This window comes from Pan paniscus, chromosome 4, assembly GCF_029289425.2.
Source record: "Pan paniscus chromosome 4, NHGRI_mPanPan1-v2.0_pri, whole genome shotgun sequence".
In the NCBI taxonomy this organism is placed as follows: domain Eukaryota; kingdom Metazoa; phylum Chordata; class Mammalia; order Primates; family Hominidae; genus Pan; species Pan paniscus.
The window spans coordinates 35,442,250-35,464,577 of record NC_073253.2 but is presented as its reverse complement, the minus strand read 5'-3'; the positions used below and the strand labels follow the sequence as shown (position 1 = coordinate 35,464,577).

At 43.3% G+C, this 22,328-nt stretch overlaps 1 long non-coding RNA gene across 1 annotated transcript; it reads left to right on the top strand.

The window, feature by feature from the left end:
- The first annotated feature begins 515 nt into the window (after positions 1 to 515).
- LOC117980160 (uncharacterized) lies at positions 516 to 3,207 on the top strand. Its single transcript, XR_004671335.2, has 4 exons — positions 516 to 718; positions 1,110 to 1,290; positions 2,085 to 2,207; positions 2,450 to 3,207. It is a non-coding gene; the product is annotated as an uncharacterized LOC117980160 (long non-coding RNA).
- The last annotated feature ends 19,121 nt before the right edge of the window (positions 3,208 to 22,328 follow it).

The window sequence follows — 22,328 nt, the reverse complement described above, 5'->3', positions numbered from 1 at the left end:
CACCAAAACAGTTCTTGAGGAGTCAGGACCTATTGCTGAGAGTGGCAAGTCAGGAGTAAAGCAAAAAGAGGGCAGGACTGGCCTCATGTCCAGTTGCACAGCCCTGGTTGTGCCATGTCTCTGGGCTGGGAGACAGCTGCCTGGCCACTGGCCCTTGGGCCATTAAAAACACAGGGCCACAGAAGGAGCAGGCAGGGCTCATATCTGGGGGATTAGCTCCATCTGCCCTGAGTGCAGTGGAAACCGTGCATCCTTCCTCTTCCCTGGGCCTCATCCTGGTGCCTGCCCCCAGCAGTCCCTGGCAGCCTCATGTCCGCCTGGCCATGATGTCAGGTCTAATTTAAGCCAGGGACCTGGTGATCCTTTCCACAGCCCACTGGGAAGGCCTATGTGTTGCTGAAAAACAAATAAACCAACAGCTCTCTGTCACCATGGGTTCTACAGACCTTGGGATACATGGCAAAGGCCTGTCGTGGAGGTTGTAACTCTTTGTCCTTTAGGATTCCCAAGGTAGACCACGTGTGTGCCAGCCCAGCAGGCAAACTGCCCCGTATGAGTTTGTCCATCAACTGTGCGTGCAGATCTTTACTCGCATGCATGACACAGGAAGCCCACAGGACACTTCCCCAGCACGCCCCGCTTCCTCTGCACTCCTGGAAGGAAGACCTGTTCTTGCTTCTTCCGTACTCTCAGGATCTGGCACAGAACCCGACAAAGGGTAGGTTCACAACAGATGTTTCCCAAATGAATATAATAATTCTATTTTCAGGACTCAGTGATGATGGGATGAAAGTCTGGCTCATGGTCCCTCTGCTTCTTTAAAGGGATGGGCTCACTGCATCTCCTTAGGGACCCCATGAGCTAGCTCACCTGCTACTCAGCCGCCCCTTCCTTATGCCAGCAAGTCAGAGCATGCAGGGTTCTGCCCCAGGTGGGCTTGGACTAATGTACTTCACTCTTCCCTCCCTCCTTCCAGCCAAGGTGACCAATTGTCTCGGGTTGCCAAGTCTGAAGGGTTTCCCAGGACACAGGACATTCAATGCTAAAACCAGAGATGCCTCAGGCGAATGTGCACAAGTCGGTCATTTCATGCCTCTTTTCCTTTCTAGAAATATTTAATGAACTATGGCGTAGGCCTGGCCCTGAACGACATCCTGGGGACCTAGCAGCAGCAAGGTGCAACTTCTGCCCTCAGCAACCTCACTGTCTAATGGATGTGGCACAGTGGGCAGGAAGTGACACCAAAGAGCATCAGGATTAGGAAGTCTGTTCGGATTAGCATGGAATCAGGTCAGGGAGACAAACATTTCCTTAATATTTGGAAATATTTCCTTAACATATGAGTGGGAGTTTACAACAGTTTTCACATTCTGGGAGTACCACCGTGTTCCTGAGGACTCAGGAGACTCAGCGGGCTAACAGTGTTGTGTGTGGAATGGGGTTGTTATACTCAGGAAAGTACAGACCCAGGCTGTCGGGATGTGTTGACTGTTTACTTGGGGAAGGAGAGCTAACTACAGAGCCACACTCCTCTTGCTGGGGAGTGAAGAAATGTCAACTGCATTTCCACCCTGTCTCATCAGCTTTGTCCCTCCCTTCTCTACTCTATGTCTCCTCCCACATCCAAAACATAAACACAAGTAAGGACGTCGGCCCAGTCGCAAGATCGTTTCAGTTCCTTTCTTCTCGCATCTCTGCCTTGATTTCCAACACATCTATAATACAGAGCCTGTTGAAGCCAGGGCTGGGAGTCACCATTGCCTCTTGGCCTAGGATGTCAGAGTCCGAGTTCCACACCCCAACATGGGCAGCTCTGGGGAGCAAGCGTAGAGTATTTAAGTCCCCCCTTCATGGCCGTTTCTCAGATAGCTGGGGGAAGGACCCTCAATAGTAGGAGGGAGTCTGCTCACAACCTGCTTCTTGGTTGATCACATGCTACTCTTGAAACGGGGATAATGTCTGGCCTCTTTGATTTTTCTGGCTTTAGAGACTCCCTGCCCTGGGAATCATTGCTGGCCATGGCAGTTGCTGAGACTGGGAGCTAAAAGGTGCATCTGAGTTTGAGTGTTGTCATGTTCCTTCAGGTGTGTGTTGGACCAAGCTGCCTACCATGTGTACACATACTGCTCACACATGTGGTTAGCACCCTGGATGGTTCGATTCCATGTCAGCTTGGCTGTTGGTGGGAAGTGGATGAGTGGTCCATGGTGAGTTCACTCATTTCAAAATGGCAGCCTGTGTTTACTAATGGATCGAGGCCTCTTGGGTTTTTCTAATTGACTGAGGCCATTATTTCTCTCTAGCACTCAATTCCGGGGGTAACTAGAAGTGATGACTTATAATCAAATTTAGGATTTTTATCTTTCATTTATTATTATTATATTCAAATTTAGAATGATTATCCTATTCGTTGCAGTTTCACTTTGTCTTATATCTGTCTTCTACACAGGCCTTAACAATATAGTTGTTTCTGACTGGTTCACTAGAGAAGCCTTGGTATGAGTCAAGGGTGGGATGTCTTCCTCAGCCTGTCATGGAAAGATTCCCATGAATCTTCTTCAGGAGGGCAGGTGGTCATGTTTCTGGCCCACCAGCTCTGATGACTGCACTATCTAGGGCCCATTAAGCTGCCTTAGAAGAGCTTGGCACTGCAGGAGGTAGGGCCGAGTATCCTGTTTATTGAGGGCCAGAAAGCCCTTTCAGAGCCTATTCTTCTCATCTGCACACTTTCAGCAGACTCTCTGGAGCAGCCCAGCTTTCCAGAACTGAGATCACCAAACCAAGAAGAGGAGGCACCTTGGACCTGGGTAAAGGCTCCTTTCCAAGCTACTGCACAAAGAGGCCCAGGAGAAATCAAAAGATCATGGACTGTTTTTGCTATTGCATATGTTCCACCTTCAGTATGGACTGTTGCCCTCCTTGCAGGTACTTCCCTTTAACTTTTCTTTTTGGCTAAGATCCTTTGCAATGTATTGTAGAACTTCTGCCTGCCAGATGTTTTCCCCTAAAGTCTACATCAATGTCAGTAGTCTATTCTTATGGATTCAATAATTCATTACAATTCTGAACTGGATTTGTAGGATCACTCTATTATTATAAAGGAGAGAAAACCCTATACCAAAAGGGGCAATGCACGTAGCATTTTTTCTTTTTTTGAAACATGTTCTTTTATGATTGGAAGGACAATAAAAGAAAAGATTATGCTGAAATCATTAGGAAATAGGTTTAGTCACTGAGGCTAAAATATAAAAGTATGGAATGAAAGCCCTCTACAACCCTGGTGGAGTCCTAAATAAAAACTAAAGGCCTTTCAATAAAAATAGCTTAAATTTGCACTGTGATGACATGTATAATGATGATATTGATGACAAAGACTAAGAAGAGGAAAATATCAACTATAATGATGTGGTTTGAGTGCCTGACCAAGTGCCATGCATGCATTGATTAGGTTACTGAAATCTTTATACGGGAATGCTCAACAGTTTTACAACAATTGGCATTTTAGCTTGACTGGTATCAATTTGTTCAAGCTGGGTCAAGAAGGATTCTAGAGTCACATGCAGGGTCATCAGCAAACTATGCAATGATCAATTTTAGTGGTGTCAGATACAGCCAAGAAAGGAGGTGGAGAGCAAGTATGTCATGCACTTACCATCCATGCAGCTGAAACTATTGTTTGTTTGTGTCTCTTCTCATTCTGCAAGGGGTTGAGTCATCTCAGCTGTTGTATTTTGTATGGGGTTATTCATAAAAGCACTGTAGCGGGTTGGCTACCCTCTATTGCCTTCCTATCATCGCCAGGCACTCTGCTGCATTCTTTGACTGCATTATCGCTAAACTTCAGAAGCTCTAGGACAGTGGCCTTTCTTGGAGTAACCTTGTGCCCCATCGCCCACCCTTCTTTCTGCTTCCTGTGGGTGCATAGTCAGTTTCTGTGACAGGGCTGATGTCATGATGATTTCAAGTGGTGAAATCAGAGAGTAGGTGTTGTCTTTGGGCCATTTCATGATTTGGCCCAAAGACAACACCTACTCCCTGAATAATATCCATGAAAACTTAAGACAGTCACTCAAGTGAGTCACATTTTCCCTGTGGATATGACTTGCAGATGTCGAGATGGAACCTTACCAGGGCTTCCTTCTGAAATGAAACTTCCAGAAAGCAGCAGACAGACCACAGAACACCCTTCCTAGAAAAAGAAAAGCCGTCTGTAGACCAGCAACAGCTCTGATCACATAACGGCAAGCAAGGTTTCCAAAGAAATCAAAATGATAGCTTGAAGAATGACCATGGACAATTTCTTTGTAGAAAGATTCAAATCCACAATGTGATCAATTAAAAGGAATCCTAGCTTACATTTTTTCTCAAAAAAAATTCACAAATACTGTCTTATTTGATTCTCATATTAACCTGTGGATATAGGCTGTGAATATGAGCCATGAAGACATTATTCTCCAATTTATAATTGAGAGAAGGGAGGGAGGGCATCAGTGACTTGCATCTCAGGGTACATGAGAGTGAGTGATTGAGACAGACTCAGGTCTTTTGGTTACTCCTAGTACAGTGCTCTCTCCACCTCATCCTGCCTTTACAAACTGGAGGCAGGTTAAGTAGCAATTCATTTATTTTTCTTTCAGAAAGAAACATATCTTTAAAAGAATGAGGATCAAAAGTTGTATAAATAGATGAGGCTGGTGCAGTGGCTCATACCTGTAATCCCAGCATTTTGGGAGGCTGAGGCAGGTGGATCACCTGAGATCAGGAGTTCGAGACCAGCCTGGCCAACATGGCCAAACCCTATCTCTATTAAAAATACAAAAAAGTTAGCTGGATATAATGGCAGACACCTGTAATCCCAGCTACTCGGTAGGCTGAGGCAGACAGAATTACTTGAACCCAGGAAGTGGAGGTTGCAGTGAGCTGAGATGGCGCCACTGCACTCCAGCCTAGGCAACAGAGCAAGATTCTGTCTCAAAGAAAAAAAAAATTGTATAAATAAATGTAAAAAATTCAAGTATTTTCATTCTATTTTATAATACAGTCAAGGTGCTTTTTCTTTTTTTTAAAAGGTAGAAAAACTGAGGGGCAGAGGTAAGTAGAGACAAAGGAACAGAAAAAGACATGCTGTAGTGCCATACAGGCCCAAGGCTCACAGGGAGTAACAGCCCCATAGTGTGGCTTTTTTAGGATACAAAAGTGTGGTCATGTTTTTACAACTGTACGCAGAAATATGGGCAGTACTTCTGTGACCTGGTGACACTGAGGATAAAATTTGAGCCAGGAGCCAGAGGTCCCATAGTACTGGCCTGAAACCAGGGAGATAATTCTTGTGATGCTATAATGTTTTAACTTCTAGAATGAGCCTATTGCCCTGGCTTTAGTTCTTTCTTTATAACAAGGTGCAATAATGACTATGGAGAGCATAAAACATGAAGAGCAAAGAAAAGCCTGCAGAAGGAAACCAGTCACAGCCCTCTAACGGGTGCTCAGCCTCCCTGCCCATCAGAATCGCCAGGGAAGCTTTAAACGTGCAATTCCCAAGCCCACCCCAAACAATGGAGTCAGAATCCTGGGAGTGGGACCCAGGCATCAGTACTTAACGCTCCTGGGGTGCATCTAGGATGCAGTCAAGGTTAAGTACCTTCTTTAAGAGATTTGTCCAAAAAGGCTGACTGAGGAAAGGAAGAAGCACTGAAATGGGAAAATTCGGACGTGAGATTGAGGGTAGCCAAACAAAACCTTCCCCTGGAAAACAGATTGAGGACAAAAGATGCAAGGGACTCACGAGGACAGAACGCTGGGCACGCAGTGGTTGAAGATGGTCTCTCTTTGACTGACTTTCCATGGGTGAAGATAAAGGAGAGAATTGAGGGACTTCCCTGGAAAGTTTAGTGTAAGAACATCTTCTGCCTTTTTGTATTTAATTAATCTTTCTTCTAAATAAAACATTTTGAGGGCTGGGAAAAGGCGCTAAATCTGCCAATTTGTTTGGGTTTTGCCTTACTCTGCCTTACACAGCAGCGGTATGGGAGGAATACTCACCTGAGGGAGCACACTCTTAGGTAGAACTCCTAAGCTTCTCTTCCTCTTTTTCTCTTTCTTTTTTCTTTTTTTTTTTTGAGACGGAGTCTCGCTCTGTCGCCCAGGCTGGAGTGCAGGGGCGCGATCTCAGCTCACTGCAAGCTCCGCCTCCCAGGTTCACACCATTCTCCTGCCTCAGCCTCCCGAGTAGCTAATTTTGTTTTTCGTATTTTTAGTAGAGATGGGGTTTCACCGTGTTAGCCAGGATGGTCTCCATCTCCTGATCTCGTGATCTGCCCGCCTCGGCCTCCCAAGGTGCTGGGATTACAGGCATGACTCTTCCTCTTAAAGAAGGAAAATGCTGTGGCTGTGAATAGGACACACGAGGAGACACACAAGGAAACCCACATCAGTCACCACAAGGTGATGAGACACAAGACCAGAGGAAGTTGGCAGGAAGAGGATGAATGAGGGGTTGCCCTCTGAGACAACCTGGGATAAGAATGATTAAAAAAAAAAATCACTTTCCTCATTCTGAGACTGCATTGGGATGAGGAATTGCTCCTTTCATGACTGATCTAAAAGAAGCAATGAGATTTCATTTGAGGTGAGGTCTTGATGTCAATATCACCTCATTTGCCGTTGATACCGAAGCCCAGGAATCCTCAGCATCATTGCCCTCCCTGTGCTCCTTAGAGCAGAAGCTCCCTGCAGTGGGATACTTCTTACTCAGCTTTGCATCCTTTAGGGCAAACAGTTCAGCACCTACTGAAGTGAAAACTAACCTGTAGTATTATAGAAACTAAGTGAACGTGGTGGAATGAGTGATTAGGTGCAGCTAGTGTTGCTGGTGACTTTATGAGCAAAACTCCCTGCCTCTCTCAGAAAAGCAGCTCCCACCTCCTGTTGCTGCGATGTCAGTGGCAACACCCTCTGCAAGGACAGGTTCAAGAAAGGCATTTTCAAACCCCTCCCAAGCTTGTTCAAACTGGCGCCACGGTCGGGTGCTGTGGCTCTCACGTCTGTAATCCGGCACTTTGGGAGGCGGAGGCCGATGGATCACTTGAGGCCAGGAGTTTGAGACCAGCTTAGTCAACATGGTGAAACCCCGTCTCTACAAAAATTAGAAAAATTAGCTGAGCATGGTGGCGCAGACCTGTAATCCAGCTACTTGGGAGGCTGAGGCAGAAGAATCGCTTAAACCCGGGGGATGGAGGTTGCAATGAACTGAAACGGCACCACTACACTCCAGCCTGGGCGACAGAGTGGGGCCCTGTGTCTGAAACAAAACTAAAAACCCAAAATGGCACCAGAAGGCAAAATCGACTAGAAGAGCTCTCTCTCTCAGTCTCTTTTTTGTTTGTTTGTTTGTTTGTTTTACGAGGAGTGGGATTTCTCAGTGGGCATGAGTAAGGAGGGGGCAGTGCAATGGGAGCACTTACGATAGCAGGGCCCGCCACTTGTCCAGGGGCTGCAACTGGGGGTGGACTTAACCCCACAGCCATCGGGATGAGGTGTTTCTCAGCCATGTCTTCAAATTCATCTGTGTTAAACCTGGTAAAGCCCCACTTCTTGGAGATGTGGATTGCCTGGCAGTCAGGGAACTTGAAGTTGACCCCCATGTGAGCCTCGATCACATGCTCCTTGTTCTGCAGTGTGGTGCCGAGGGACACGGCAATGTGGCTGAGGTGAACCCTGGCCACTGTGCCCTGGGGCTCTCCAAAGACCCCCCCACATGCCTTTCTGGAGCCGAAGGTGGGGACAGCATGGGGTCAGAGATAGGAGCATCCATTGGAAAGATCCGTCTCCAGGGTCCCTCGGGGTAACTCATACCAACAGCAGGCTGCTACACCTCTGAGGGGCTACTGCGTGCAGAGGCTGCACATAGAAAGAAGGGTGGGCTTAATCAGCAGCAGAGACTAGAGGAGTTCTTGAGGCGGTATTTAAAATGATAACCCTTGGAGATACGGGGCAGAAGCGCTGAGAGCAGAAGGGGGTCATGTGGTCTGATCTCACCCAGACCCAGGGCCTGGGAGGCAGTTGAGGGATTAGAGTACCGGGTGTCACTGCTTCCCAGAAAACACAGCTTGAGACCCAGGGAGAAGAACTTCTGGTGCCAAAGTTCTTTCTGGAAGGTCTGCACTGCTCTGAAACTGGGTATCCATGTGGGCCTGAGGACCGGTCTTTTCTATTGGTGAGAAAGCTTCTATTGCCTCTGCAGCAATAAGTCCTGAGTAAGCTTCTGGAGACTGAAAACCCGGCAACTACTGAGCAATGCATCGGCATGCACACTTAGGAACCTTATTTGGAAGCTGACGTCTCCTTTGCTCAAAGTCTGGCTTCTTTCCCCGTAGCATATAAAAAGTTTCCAGTCTGCATCTCCCCTCCTCTGATGTTCTTGATTAATCACATTCTGAGGTACAGCTTGGAGCCTGGCCTGAGCCATCAGTGAGCGGAGGCAGATATATTGGTCAAGACAATTACAGAGATGGGTCAGAGCATCAGAGGCTTTGGCCGCAAGTGCTGGCGATTAAGTTAGAATCCTTTGGACAAATGGATTAGTGTTGACTGGATGGGCTCACTCAGGCAAAGGGAAATAAAAGACAACTTTAATCAAGACTAAGCTGCATCTCCCAGCCAGGCAGCCATCGTCAGTGCCTAAGAATGTCTGTTCTGGGACGCAGGGTCCAATTTGCCTCATTAGCCGGGACGCTGCACCTGCATTGGACAGGAATATGGTCCAAATTTGGAGGCCTAAGAGGAGAAAATCTAAGCCAACCTCTGTTGCTTCCAGAAGATTCCAGTCTTATGAAGTGAAACATCTGTCTCATTTGGGGTCAGATAACCACTGGACCCCAAGTTTATGAACATAGGTACTTTGCAGTAAGCCAAGGGGCTGCCAAGAAATATGGCTGGTCTCAGAGTTGAACTGTGTTTGGGTTGACTGTGGCCTTTTGAATTCTCTGGCATCACCAGAGCCTGGCTGATGGGACCTTGCCTTTAATCAACACCAAGTAAAGAAACCTTCCAGGTGTGGGCTGGGGCTGCAGGGTACTGACTTTCCTGCTGTGTTCTCCTCCCCCTTGAGATGTCGGGGGACAAGGGCTTGGTTTGAGGTTTCCCGTGTGTTTCTTTGATGGAAGCACGGGACCTTTGAAAATCAATCAGTAATATTCCTTCTGATTGGGGAAATCAGGGAGAGCAAACTGATCCCTATCTTTAAGGAAAGGTGGGATTTAGGCCAACATTTCTCACATCTGATTGCGGCTTAGAATTGCATGGGGCAGAGCAGTTAAAAAACTAACGCATGGGATCTATCCAGACATTTCTCATGTAATTGTCTGGGGTGAGGCTCAGACATCCAATATTGTTTCTAAATCTCTTTAGCTGACGTTAATTGGCCAGGGTTGAGACACTCGGATTTCAGGTCCTCAACCAAAAAGAGAGTTTGTGTGTGCACTGTGTCCTGTCTCTCTAATTAGATGATAAACTCCTGGAGAGCAAGGATGGGGCCCCGTGTTTGGCATCTTCTCCCGCAGGGTTTAATGGAGTGCTGTACACCTTGGGTTCTCAATAAGCATTTAAATACAAATGCTTGGATGCATGAGCAAACAGCATTACTCTCTCAGAAATCTCATCCACTAGAGGCAGTGACGACTATTTTAAATACATTGCAATGCAGAGGCCCCTTTAAGGATGTCTGGGCCAGCTGGCCCTGCCACAATTACACTCAGCACCATTGTAACTGCTGAAGAAATGTCTAGACAGAAAAACCTTCCAGGCAATGAAAGGTAGAAGGTGTTTAGGGTGTATATATATGTGTATATATTTAATTTTTGTTTTTGGCGAGTCTCAGGTAAAGAAAACAGAGAAGCCTCATCATAGGCAGATTATTTCCTTCTGTGACTTGCTGGGGAGGATTATCTCATTATCTGATTTTCCTTAGGGAAGTAAGACAAGACAATAGTGTCCCTTGTCTAAAAACTTCTGGAAGGATCCTCTGCAATTATCTAGATATACCATTATGATTGAAGTACCTGCGGGTCTGACCACTTCATTGATAAAGAAGGTTTATTAAGGAAATTAACAAAATCACCAGAAAATAGAGAGGTAAGTAAGAAGAACAAGTCAAGAGAGGGTGGAACTGGAGTTTAGAATGAAACCTTCCAATACAAGCCGTCTTTGCTAAATAACACTATCATCCATAGACTTTATTTTTAAAAAATGATGAGCATTTTGAATTTTAAAGGAAGCAAACACAACAGGGAGGAATTATGAATCAAGAATTTGATTGAGACTGGATGAAGCATCACAATTAAGCGCTTAAAATACCATAAAAAGTAAATTTCTTGCCTTCCTTTTCCTTCTGCTTTTTTTCCTTTCTCTTCTTTCCTCCCTCCCTTCCTTTTCATAACACTAATTGAGCTGAGAAGCAAAACTTACCATCACATTTACTCAAAATGGTCGTGATCTAATGGGGGAGACAGGAGGTGGCATCAGGAGCTCTGGCCCAGGGTAGAATGTGAGATGCTCCCAAAGGGAAGGGAACTTTGCAAAGGGGACAAGATGTTTTAGAAAGAGGAGAAGCAGCATTCACAGATGAGTCCAGAACAGATTCTCAGAATCTGAAAGGCCATCTAAGGCCAACTTATCCAGGGTCCCTTATGGGATCCTAAACTGTCAGTGGTTTTATGACCTTTCTTAAGTATCTGTAGTCATTCAATTGCCAGACAGGTCAGCATCCCAAAGACAAATGATAGACAAAGTCTGTATCTGTCGATATCCATCAGGACTTCTTTGGTTATAAGAGACAGGAAATTGACAACCTGGTTGAAGCAAAAAAGGTAATTGAGTGCCCCATAGCACTGAAATGTTCAGAAAATAGTCCTGGCTTCAGTCGAGACTGAATGTAGGGGCTCAAATGACATTTATTCTGAATCTCTCAGCTTTGCTTCCCTCAGGTGTTGCTTCCTTGTTAGGCAGGCTTTCCCCTTGTGAAGGCAAGACAGCCACCACCTGCCCAAAACTCCTGTCTGCTCAGCAACCCAGGCAGAAGAGGGCAGCTCTTTCCTGCTAGCCTTGGGCAACTCTCAGGCCAGCTGGAGTCAGGGCTGATGCCTAGACTAATCACTGTGGCCAGGGATGGAGGACACGAATGGACTAGGCCTGCTACAGAAACACCCCTGGGGCCAGACAGCGGACACAGCTCCACCCAAATCATTGAGAGTAGGGATGGGGCTGCTCCCCAAAACAAAACCTGGGGACTGAGACCAGAAGGGGCAATGGGCTCTGGCCAGTCAAAAACAACCCAAGTCCCCTTCAGTACAAAACACATACATCTATAAATCAGAAGAAAAATTCATAGGAAAAATAAAGCAAAAAGGTAAAAATTCCCCCCCAAATCCCACAGCATATATATAATGAACATATTTGCATTCAAAAATTTTTTCCTGTTCCTAAGCCAAAATGCCCCTCTACAGTTTTTATCCAGTGACCCTAACTCCACCTTCCTTAGCTACATAGCAAAGGTTAGCTCCTTTTAGAAAGCAGAAGACACCCTCCAAATGTTTGAAGACAGCTCTCATGTCCCTGCCAAGTCTTCTTTTCAGCCCAGTATTCTACCTGTGCCTCAGTTGTTCTGGTTTCCTGACCCACTGGGTCATGGCCGTGATCCTGCCTGAGGCTGGCTGCAGTTGGTCCATTCCTTCTTGACATGAGCTGCCTAGATGAGACCTCAATCCCTGATAGTGTGGATGGGCAAAAGAGGGGCTGCCATTTCCCTTGCTCCGCATACCACCTTTTATTCACAAAGCCTCTGATGACATTCACTCTCTTGGCAGCTCTGGCCCTCTGCTGGTTCATGCAGAGCCCAGAGTCCACCCAAACTCCCAAAACCCTAAGTCCTCCCCAGAACACCTAGCCTCCCCAATTCCACACCACTGAATTCACAATTTGAACCGCAATGCAGGATATTGCAGGATATCACATGCGTGTTGACTAAGCTTTCTGGTTGTTCCATTTTGGTTTGCTTTAGTTCCAGCCCGAGAGATGGTGTAGAGCCCCCTACTGCCACGCATGTGTCAGCTCTCTGACTCAATGGGAGTCAGAAGCACGTTGACCCAGGTGTGAGTCACAGGTGGGAGGGAGACAGGACCGAGCCAAGGCTACAGCACACACGTAGAGTGCTCACCTTGTTCAGCACACACTTAGAGTGTTCACCTTGGGTTGGCACCACTGTGAGCATCTGTGGATGACCAGCTCTGGTGCTCGCAAACTGTGCTGCCGTCTATGCTGTACTTCCCTATCTGGTCACTAGAGGAAAGGAGATGACCTTTAGCCTGGGGTGAAAGTGGCTGGAATTTCAATAGAGATGGGGAGTGGGGCTGGGGGCGATTTCTAGGTGTCAGAGCTCCACATATAAAACATGAGAGAGGGAAAGGCAGCCACCCTTGAGAGAGAAGCCCCTGAAGAGAGGGAACAGGTAGGGAATAAGCAGATGGCGAGAACCTTGAGGGCCTGCATGTCAGTGAGGAGCCCGCCATTCAAGATGTTTGGAGCAGAGGCCTGATGGACTCGGAACTGCCCTATAGGAATACCCCGGGCTGCTGGGCAGGGAGGAGTGAGGCCGCAGTAACAGACTAGAATCTACATAAAGGAAGTTAAAGTCCCTAATCAGGACATAATGGTGGTGAGGATAGGGTGGGGGAACAGAGAAAAGGCATTCCAGAAATCAACTCAAAAGGACTTCGCAACTGTGTGTGTTTTGGGGCTGAACTGGGAGGTATAGAGAAAGAGTGATTAAAGATAACCCTAGGGTTTTAAACCAGAGGAAACTGGAAAGTGTTAATACCTTGATCAAAATGAGAATAATCAGAAAGAGCAATGGATTTGGAAAAAGAGAAATTGTGAAGGAAGAATTAGACTTTAAGTAAGTCGGTAGTATTGGTGGGATTCTGATGATGAGTGGCAGGTGGTTAGAAAAATGAGGGCAGGCATTTGTGGAGAAGTTGGAATTGGAGGTGACAATTTGGTTTGTTATATAGAAATAAGAATTGAAGCTTCAGAATTGGTGTGTTCAATATGGAAGAATGTGAATGCTGGTGAGGGCTGTGGACAGGTAAGTTGCGAGTGATAAAGTATTCTGCAATGGAAATTTCTATTATTAGCATCAGGATCCCATGCATGAGATAGGAGGAGAATAAAAAACCAATGAAGGAGAAAGAGAATATAGGTGGAAATCTGAGATACTGCAGATCATCATAACCATAATTTGTCAAGACTTTTTTTTGCAAGTGATAAGAAACAATTCAAATTGGTTTAATAAAAAAAGAGATATATTGCCTCATATAACTGGTAAGTCCAGGGTAGTCCACATTCAGACGCATTCAGTGGCTCAAAGACATTGAGACTTATTTTTACTCCTACGCTGTATTCTACTTTCCTCTGTTGGCTCAGGACTCTTCTCTTTATGGTGACAAAATAGCAGTCAGGAACTCCATTCTATCTTCTGCCGCAGGAGGAACAAACAGTTCCAATGGTTGCCATTACATGCTCACCTCTGAGCCAATCTCTGGGGCCAAGAGGTGGCTATGCTCGGATGTGAAGCCACACTCAGCTCTGACTTGCTGGTCTTGGAGAGAGCAGCACCTCAACCTGGACACTGAAAATGGGATGCTGAGGGTGGGAGAGGGTTGGTTCCCTAGAGGAACACTGGGGTGCTGCTCCCAGAAGAAGGTAGAATTGACACAACCAAGACAGTGACTATCCACTACAGAAACCAAGGGAAGAACTTCAGGGAGGGTTGTAGTCAATAGTGACAAATGATGCGGAGAGGATGAAGAAGAGAAGTGAATGGGCACAGACTTCAGACATGGTGGCTGAGTCATTTGTTTCTTTCAAAGATTGTAAATATGTGAGGAAAACAGATTTTAGTGGGTGAAGGGATGGGTGGGAGTAGAAACACTACAAAGGCAGGCAGGCATCTGCTATTTCAAAGAAGTCCATCCGTGAAAGGAAGCAGACAGACTAGCTTTCCCCCAATTCTGTCCCACAATTACTGAGCGAGACGCCGTGCTAGGAATTGGAGCCCCAAGATTAATAATTCCCAGTCTACATTCTCAAGAAGCTCAACGCTTAGAAAGGAAGAGATAATTGTAAATGAATAAATTATGGGGAGAAGGAATACGTCATGATTCCAAGGTTTCAGAGCGGGAAGTTACAACAATGAGAAGCTGATATTAAGCCAGAGCTATCACAGAAGACAGAATGATGAAATCAGTCTGAGTGTACAAGGAAAGGCTTTTCAGGGGAGGTGGTACCTGAGCTGGGTTTTGTAGAATGAATGGGAGCTCATTTTAGGAAGCAAGATGGGGAAAGCAGTGCCAGGCAAAAGCAAACATTCCTTAAGAGGTTCACAGACGTGTACTGCTACAGGGAAAACTCCAGAGGATGGGAAGAGTAGGCAGGGAGGCCTGTGTGATATGCTGAGGGGTGTGGGGCAGGGGCAGTGAAGGGTTTTTAGGTCAGTGCAAGGCAATGTCAGATTAGCGTGCTAGAAGAACCTCTCTGGACTCAGTCTGGAGGGAAGCCTGGGGGAGACCGAGGGGCCAGTTCAGAGGATGTGTTGATAGTCATGTAAAGGAGTGACCAAGTCCAGCACAAAGAAGGCGGGGACAGGGAAGAGGGGAAAGAGTGAGAGGAGCACCAGGAGAGGGGAGAGCCCGTAAGACAGTGAGAGGGAGGCAAGCTTTGAAGACAGGTGATGGGGCTGAGGGCAGGAGGAAATGCATCCCTGGAGAGGGTGACGCCACAGGTGCAGGTGGGAAACGGGTAATGGGAGGAGGCAGAGAAGGTGGGCTCAGGCATGGGTGGAGGCGGAGAGAGGCCAAGCAGTCAGAGAGGAGGAAAGATGGAGAATATGGATAAGAACCCAGGGCAAGAGTGAGAGAGGCAGGAGAACAGTTGAAGAGCTTTCCTTCTCTCCATTAAGAAAGCAGTGAGGGCCAGGCATGGTGGCTCATCCCTGTAATCCCAGCACTTTGGGAGGCCGAGGTGGGCAGATCACCTGAGGTCAGAGGTTCAAGACCAGCTTGGCCAACTTGGTGAAACCCCCGTCTCTACTAAAAATACAAAATGTAGTTGGGCGTGGTGGCAGGGGCCTGTAATCCCTACTACTTAAGAGGCTGAGGCAGGAGAATCGCTTGAACCCAGGAGACGGAGGCCGCAGTGAGCCAAGACTGTGCCACTGCTCTCCAGCCTGGGTGAAGAGTGAGACTCCGTCTCAAAAAAAAAAAAAAAAAAAAAGAAAAAAGAAAAAGAAAGCAGTGAGATCACCTGTCACTATATGTGGGCTGCAAATTTCCCTTTGGGGAAAATGGGGATAGTAACAGAAGCAATGGATCACTGAATCACGTCAACTCCACCCCAGCTGTCCCCTCCTCTCCATTCTTCTGCCATTTGCCTCTCCCAGGTCTTCATTAACTATACCAGTGGTTCTCAGGGTGGGTGTGGGGTGCTTGAACCAACCTTGATCATCCTGGGAGCTCCTTAAAACTCTCAACCACCCTAGCATCTGATTCAGGAGATCTAGAGTGAGCCATGGGCATGTGTGTTTCCAGAAAATTTCATATAGGAGAGATTCTGAAATGTATCACACAACTTAGAATTACTAAGGTTCATAGGACTGAGTCCCGGAATTTGCCATGTTGTGGGAGAAGACGGGGTGGAATCATTTGCAGAAGCTAGGTGGGTGTAAGTGACTCAGGAAAGGAGGACAAGGAGGAGGTGGCTGTGCCAGCAGATACGGGAAGGAGCGGGGGCTCCTATTCTCACATTCAGCAGATACGCCTCTCCCAAGCATCACTAGGCCAATCCCCACCCTTCCCAAGCTGCCCTTTTTATAACTTTATTTCCCCTTCAATATTTCCCTTGATGTTCACTTTAGCCTGTGGGCCACCAGCATCAACATGCAGGGTCACAAAATGTGATTTGCCAGTGAGCACACAACAGACTAAGAACTATCAAAGCTGAGCTGAGGATAATCATGATTTTCTGAAATATCATGGCCATTCTTCTCAAGGCAAGGAATAAAACTGGGGAGAAAACCCACCCCCACACACGGAAACTTGACAATGAAAAGGCACTGGGTACCTTCAAAAGTTGCAGCAGTTTGTGTGCAGCACTGCCCTCTGCTGGTCAGAATCAGACCTGCAGCTGTAAGGCAACAGCATCTGACTTCTGGATTTTACGGTAAAGAGGACAGGTTAGTTGGGCTTCCGAGTCACTGTAGGTCAAGTCACACACTATCATTAAGTCCACATGTGTGACTCTTCAGGTACAAACTGAGCCTGAAACTTTAGGCTTGGAGGTTTCCAGTTAACTATATTCAAATAAAGACGCAACTGCCTAGGAAAAACACGAAGTCCCTGAATAATTTCTTTGTAAAATATTTGGGTGTGCATGTAATGGCTACAGTCACCTGGAGACAAGTTGCAGAGGTAGAAATCTTTCCTGGAGTCAATGAATGAATTTTTTAAAAAGTCTGATAATTCTATGCTGTTAATAATCATGGCCAACATTTACTGAACATATATGGTTATTGGCATCTTCTGTGCATTACATCAACTAACTTTCCTAACAACCCAATAAGACAAGAACAATTATCACCTGTACTTATAGATGAGGTAACAGGTATAAAAGAGTCCAAGGCCACAAAATCTTGGCAGAGAAAGAGATTACACCCAGAACTTACTATACAGCCTCCTTGTTAAGGTCATACCAACTGCTTTATTACATAGACACCAAAATACGTAATTGCTCTAACATCATAAATGTTTTATTTTGTGCTTCTATAATGGTCCCAAGTAGGTGTTTCTTGTGACTGGGTGCCTCTCCTCCTCCAGGTGCTGCAATTCCGGGACTCAGATTCCTTCAGGCTTGTGGCTCCTCCACCATGATCTGGGTCTGGTTATTTTCATACACATCTAGCCACCCAGAAGAAGAGAAAAGAGCAAGGAGAAGGCACTCCTGCTTCTTAAAAAACAGCTGTGGCTCACAGGCCAATGGAAAGAAATATTCTTCTGGCCACACGTAGATGCAAAGGAGGCTGGGAAATGCTGTCTCTGGCTGGTCAGCCTCTTTCCAGCACCAGTGCCACATCATGAAAGGGGAGGCAGGGATTTTGGTGGTCAAGGGCCACCTCTGCCCTCTCTCTAGTAAATATGATGGATGGTTCACTGATTTAAGCCACACCTTTGGCCACTACCCCAGGTGAACACTACAGCGAGGTCCTGAGACTGGGTTCCTTTAGCAATAAATCCTTGGAAGGTGCCTTTCTTCTTGACAAAGCACTTTTACACCTTTACATTTAAATTATCCTATTTAATAATTTAATTATTCCATTTCATCCTCACAACTCCTGTGAGGTGGGTTAATTGCCTTTATTTTCACAGCTAAGGAAAACAAGGCTAAGCCGTCGGGTGGTTGCCCAAATTCCTACAGCTGGGATTCAACCAGTTTATTCTCGTTGCCAGATCCTGGAAATAGTGGCAGCTGCTAAGCTTAAGTGGAGTTTGACCAAAAAGCTTTATGGTAGAGAGAGAGAAGTGGGCAGAGCTGTGAGCAGAAACAGGCGCTTACAAATTCGTGGCCTGAAACGACACTGCTCTTAAACCTTGTGACTTTTGGTCCAGTCTCTGCCAGAAATTCTAAAGTTGGAAAAAGTTGAGAGAGAAGGGAGGAGTGACAACTGCAGGCTGCTGGAGAAACAGCAAGGTTCTCAGAATTTTTCTTCTACCTTGATCAAATGTCACAGAAGGTATAGAACCATGACTTACATTTCACAATTTAATGATTTACATTGCAGATTTCATTTACCTTGGACGATCCTTTCATGTTCTTTGTCGTTGTGGATTTTTCCTTCTGGAAACTTGTGAGGGGACTTCATTTCCCTCCCATATGCCCCCTCACCACTTTTAGTCTTATCAGAGTCTCTGATAACAGTCTAGTAATGAGGGACTATCGTTACTTTTATTCTCACCAAGCTTTCATTCTGGGCTAGTTTAAACATTTCAAGTTTTATTTTATATTTTTATTGTGCAATGTTTAAAATACACAATAAATTTAAAGTGTTAGCATTTTCCTAATATCTTTATGTTGATTTCTAAATTCAGTTATGTTTACAGAATATACTTTCTTTGCTTTCAATTATTTTACATTTGCTAAGGTTTATTTACAGCACAGAATGTGGTCTATCTTGTGTACTTGAAAAGAATGTGCATTTGTTAGGTGAAGTGTTCTGTATAAAAATCATTTGGGGCCAGGTGCAGTGGCTCACGCCTGTAATCCTGGCACTTTGGGAGGCCGAGGGGGGCGGATCACCTAAGGTCAGGATTCAAGACCAGCCTGGTGAAACCCCATCTCTACTAAAAATACAAAAGATTAGCCAGGCGTGATGGCAGGTGCCTGTAATCCCAGCTACTCAGGAGGCTGAGGCAGGAGAATCGCTTGAACCTGGGAGGCAGAGGTTGCAGTGAGCTGAGATCACGCCACTGCACTTCAGCTTGGGCAACAAGAGCGAAACTCCATCTCAAAAACAAAAAAATTACTTGGGTAAAGTTGGTTGATAGTGTTGTTCGTGTCTTCTATAACCTTGCTGATTTTATGTCTACTTTTTCTATTGATTACCAAGGGAAGAGTGGTAACATCTCCAACTATAATTATGGATTTGTCTGTTTCTCCTTTCAGTTCTTCTAGTTTTTGCTTCATATATTTTGAAATATTGTTGTTAGGTGAATATGCATTTAAGATTATGTCTTCTTGGCAAATTGAGCCCTTTATTATTATGAAATGTCCCTCTTTATCTCTGAAATCTGCTTTGATAATAACATAGCCACTCCAGTATGGTACATTTTTCTCCATCTTTTTCCTTTTAACCTATCTGAATAAATACAGAATATATTTAAACATATATCTTGTATTCTGTTTTCACCTCTAATTTTTGTTCTTCTGTTTTCTATTTCATACCTTATTTTGGATTATTTGAACATTTAATATTATTTAATGTTTGTTTGAATAATTAGCATTCCATCTCAATTTAGCTACTGGCTTCCTGGCTATATCTTTGTTTGTTTTTTAAAATTTTATAGGTGCTCTAGGGGTTACAGTATACATATCTAAAGTTCCACATTCTACTTACAGGTAGTATTTTCCCACTTCAACTAAAGTATAGACTCTTCCAATCATATTGGTTCCTTTACATTTACATACATTGAAATCTCCACTATATAATTTAATGATTTTTGCTTTCAGTAGTCATACACAATTTAAGTAACTGAAGAGGAGGGAAATAGTATTTATTGACACAGATATTTACTATACTGCTGTTGCTTTTTCTTCATTTCCTAAGTTCCAGGTTTTCCTCTGATATCGTCTATCTTCAGCCTGAAGAACATCCTTTAGCATTTTTTTTTTTTAGGGCATACCTGCCAGCAATCGATTCCTTTGGTTTTCCTCCATGATAACAGACCCCATGGGGATTATTAATTTCTAATTTAATTAGGTTACAGAGTATATTAAGTATAATTTCAATCCTATTAAATGTATTCAGACTTGTTTTATGGCCAATGCAATTGTCTATCCTTGTGAATATTTATGTCCATTTGAAAAGAAGGCATTATTCTGCTGGTTTGGGGTGTCATGTTCTACAAATATTATTTAGACCAACTGTGGTTCATATCTTCTATATCGCTACTGATTTCTTTTTGCATCAATTACTAAGACAGAAGTATTAACATTTTATATTTCTTCTTTCAGTTTTGTTTGTGCTTTACATAAAGTTTTTGAAGTTCTGTTTTTGGATGTACACTCGTGTAGTCTTATGCCTTCTTGATGTATTATTATGTATTGCTATGAAATGTTTCTTTCATCTTTGACAATAATCATTGTCTTGAAATCCATTTCATTTGACATAAATATAGCCATTTCCATTTTCCTATTATTATTTATCTAGTATATCTTTTTCTATTCCAGCATTTAACTTTTCTGAGTTTTTGTATTTAAAGTGGGAAAGTAGATTTTTTTGCAGATAACACTTGTTGGGTCTCACTGTTTTATCTAGTTTGACAATCTCTGCCTTTTAATTTGAGTGTTTGACCATTTATATTTAATGCAACTATTAATATAGTTGGGTTCAAATATGCTATTTGTTTTCTATCTGTCTCAATTGATCTTTGTTCCTTCTTTTCATCTTTTCCTACCCTCTTTTGGATTTATTGAGTATTTTTAATATTCTATCTGCTGTTGGCTTATTGGCTATAGCTCATTTTAAAAACTATTTTCATAGGGTCATTCTACAGTTTACAATATGAATCTTGAACTTATCACAACTTATTTTCAAATAATATTATACCACTTGACAGCAGCATATTTCTACTTCTCCCTTCCAGTCTTCTGTATTATCGTCATCATACAGTTTATTTCTGCATATGTTGTAAGGCCCATATACACTGTTATTAACAATTAAATGTCTTTTAAAATAAGTTTAAAAATTAGAAATAAGTATTTTATATTTAATCACATATTTATCATTTCTGTTTTTCCTTATTCCTTTATGCAGATCCAAATTTCTATCTGATATTATTTCTTTCAGCTTGAAAAATATCCTCTTTTATTTCTTTTAGTGCAAGTCTGCTGGCAATGAATACACTCAGCTTTTGTTTGCCTGAAAATGTTTTTAATTTTTGTCTTTATTTTTGAGGGATTTTTTTGGGATACAAATTCTCGACTAATAGTTTTTTTTCTTTCAGCACTTTAAAGATGTCATTTAATTTTCTTTTGGCTTTCATTGTTTCTAATGAGAAGTCAGTCAAATTTTCAGCTTTGTTCATATATATAGTGTGTGCATGTGTGTGTTTTCTGGCTGCCTTTGAGGTTTCATCTTTGTTACTGATTTCCAGCCATTTGATTATAATGCATTTTAGTGTGTTTGTCTTTATCTCACTTCAGTTTTGCTGAACTTCTTGAACCTGTGGGTGTATCTTTTCATCAAATTTGGAAAAATTTTGGTCATTATTTCTTCAAATGTTATTTCTTAATTCCCCCAGCCCACCCTTACCTTTCCTGAGACTCCATTTGCACATATTATCCCACAAGTCACTGAGGCTGTGTTTATTTTTTAAGGCTTATTTTTTTCTCTATGCTTTAGTCTGGATAGTTTCAATTGTTATGCCTAAAGTTCACTGTTCTTGTTTTCTATAATGTCTAGTCCTCCTTAAGCCAACCAACAAATTTTTCATTTCAGACAACCCATTCCTTGGCCCAGTATCATTTTCCCTTAATGATTTTAAATTTTATTTTTATCAGATACTAAATTTTCATAGGTGTTTGTATTTAATTTGCTTTTTATTCTGTTTCATTAATCTATTTGTGTATTTATGCTCTAGAACCACATTAATTTTTATTATTATAGATTAATATATGTCAATATCTGGAAGGGTTAGTTCTCCCTTAATACTTCTGCTTTTCAGTCTATTCTTGTTTATTTTTTCAAATGAAGTTTAAAGTTGGTATGTAATTAAATGAAAATTCTGTTGATGTTTTAAAAATTGTACATATATATTACCTTAGGGGTAATTAGCATTTTTCTTATGTCAGAGCTAAATATGCAAAAACAGGGTTAGTCTTTACAATTTTTTCAAGTTTTTTGCATCCCTAAGTGGCATTTTAAAGTTTTCTTCATATAGATCTTAAATATTTCTTTGTTTATTACTAAATATTTTGTATTTTTGTTGTTACAGCTATTATAAATGAGGTCTCCTTGTTATTATATGTTCTCAGGGGTTATTGCTTTTATATAGGAAGATTATTGATTTCTCTAGTCTCAACCACTTAATGTGTTCCATCATTGTTTCCCAGTCATTGCTTACTATATTTTTCAGGTGTATATAATATACCAAAATGGTGCTTTCTTGAATTTGCATATTCTTTTTCATAATGTCCTAATATTGCTTTTGTATGTTTTATTTTTCCTTTCTTTTTGAATATCTTAAACATACCCATTTAAAAACCTTTTCATATTGTTCCATTGCTGTAATTTATAGGGTGTAAATTTTCCCAACTATTTCATCTGTTGACTGTATTTTAAGATAATTCCTTTTTTTCATGGAATTAGAGATATTTTACCATGAGCTCATCTTCAGGAGAAATAGTTTCCTGCTGTGTCCCATGAGGCTGTACTGTGCAGGCATATGTGTCATTTGGTTCATTATTTGCCTTTGCTGCGTTCATTCTTAGATAATTTTTATGTTTAC